The 2500-nt window shown below is 32.6% G+C and overlaps 1 protein-coding gene across 1 annotated transcript in view; it reads left to right on the top strand.

Annotated features, from left to right (window-relative positions):
* LOC125038537 (carbohydrate sulfotransferase 1-like) overlaps positions 1-2500 on the top strand; it is a 27464-nt gene that overhangs the window by 349 nt on the left and 24615 nt on the right. Inside the window, exon 2 of the mRNA XM_047632045.1 lies at positions 1-171. This exon is cut by the window's left edge and continues 110 nt beyond it. The gene's annotated coding sequence lies outside the window, so the exon portion shown is untranslated. The remainder of the gene's footprint in view (positions 172-2500) is intronic.

Below are 2500 nucleotides of genomic sequence, written 5' to 3' on the forward strand. Positions count from 1 at the left end.
CACCCCCCTCTCCAACTCCCTTTTCACCCCTCAGATACCCCCCCCCCCCCACCCCTCATCCATGAAATCCGCCTCATATTTAGCATGACCCTCGCCACGCGTCACCAGGGCCCTTGCTCATAACCTGGACCGAGCGAGCGTGGAACAACCTGTACCAATCTCCACTCCAAGGTTTGTACCATCCGTGTTCCATTCACGCACGTAAGTATGTCTCACAGAACGGGGACAGCGCTCTGTGAGCGGGCGATGTAGTGGGACTTAAAGTAGGCGGGGGAGGTAGATGTGAATTTTTTACGAGGAATATTGAATGTTAATGCTGCTGCGTGATGTCTGGTGTACCTTGCCCTCGTGTCTTTAGCTTTCACATTCATGCATTTAGTTCGCGAAAATATTCATGAAACGTTCCGTAGTCAAAGTTCAACATGGAGTTTGATAGACACATAATTCCAGTATGATTTATTGAATACGAGCTCTGATTTCGCCACAGTATGTCTCCATTGCGAAAGTTTAACAAACAACAGCTTTGCCAATGACCCTCCTACCTAAATATTTACAAGCATGAACTTCATTCGGAGCTCATATTAAGTAACTTACTGGACGGAGTTTCAAGTCGGGAACACACTTCTGAAGTTGGTTAATGAAGCAGGCTTTCGGGGTATGATTTATTACAGAAATGGTTGAAGTTGGACACCCGGCCACGACTCCTTTGAATGATTTTGTGATACTATGAGCAAATCTGATAACGTTGCGCTTTAGACTCGTTTTCGGTGCCAGCAAACGCATGTATGAATGAGCGAAATTATTGCCTGTGTTTACTTATACTTGCGCTTGTAATAAGTTAGTGTATGAATGTGCGTGTGAATTATACCCACATGTTCCATGAGCATGTGCGCATTTGTGTTATACGAGCGTGTGTGTGTGTGTGTGTGTGTGTGTGTGTGTTTACTTACGCGAGCGTGTGCGTGTGTGTGTGCTTACATGAGCAAGTATCTATGTATATGCTTAAATGAGTATGTATGTGCATGTGCTTACACGAGCATGCGGGTGTGTGCTTACACAAGCAAGTGTGTGTGGGTTTATATAAACATGTGCGCGTGTGTGTGCTTACACGACATGTGCATATTTGTGTAGGCAAGGAGCAATGGAAAGACTTTATGTGTTTACCTCTCATGTGCAGAGTTCAGCGAAAAACAACCAGCCACCACAATTTCGTGTTGGGATCTGTACCAGACTTCTTTATTCAACAGGTTTATCTATTTCAGCCCGGATTTATTGGCAGCCATTAAAAATACATTAACACTTGCAAAGGCCAGACCGCATTAGCCAGCTGTGGCCTCGTCTCCCTCAGGGTTATATGCCACACGATTCCATTTCCATTTCTTATCGATCGCTTTCACACCGTAGACGTTATCGTTATCACGGTCATGGAACGCTAATTTATGTTATGACCATTCCTTTTCCGTGTTATGTTTTAAGAAACGTTAGTGTTTAGGTGAAGATTTATGTGGCTCTGGGTGAAAAGGAATACATTTAATATAACAGTTGTTTTGTAATTGTTGTTGTCATTATTGTAGTAATATTGATGGTTAATAGTAATTACCTTTACTAGGACTATGAATGATCAAATTATTATCATTACTTTATTATTACATCATTATTATCTTTTTTATAATTATTGTTATTGTTTCTTTGGTATTATCTTTGATATTATTATTACTTTCATTTTTGTTATGATCATTATTATCATTATTATTATTATTACTATTATTATTATTATTATTATTATTATTATTATTATTATTATCATTGTTGTTGTTGTTGTTGTTATCATTATTATCATCATTATTATTATTATCATTATTATTATTATTATTATCATTATCATTATTATTATTATTGTCATTATTATTATTGCTTTGTTATTATTATTACTATTACTATTATTATTATTATCATTATTATCATTATTACTATTATTATAATTATCATTATTATCATTATTACTATTATTAATATTATCTTTTAATTTTCATCTGTATTATTATCATTATTGTCAGTAGTAGTAGCAACAGTAGTATCATTAATATCCTTATTGTTGTTATAATGTTGTTATTATTATTATTATCATTATTGTTATTATCTTTATCATTGTTGTTGTTGGCATTATAATAATAATAATAATAATGATAATGATAATAATAATTATTATTATTATTTTTTATTATTATTATTGTCATTATTATTATCATCACTATCATTATTATTATTAAAATCATTATTATTATTATCATCATCATCATCATCATCATTATTATTATTATTATTATTATTATCATTATTATCATTATTATTATCATTATCATAATTATTATTATTATAATTATTATCATTTTTATTATCACTATTATTATTATTGTTGTTATTATCATTATTATTATTATTACCATTATTATCAATATTATTATCATCATGACCATCATTGTTATCATTATTATAAATT

This window comes from Penaeus chinensis, chromosome 25, assembly GCF_019202785.1.
Source record: "Penaeus chinensis breed Huanghai No. 1 chromosome 25, ASM1920278v2, whole genome shotgun sequence".
NCBI classification, from domain to species: Eukaryota; Metazoa; Arthropoda; class Malacostraca; order Decapoda; family Penaeidae; genus Penaeus; species Penaeus chinensis.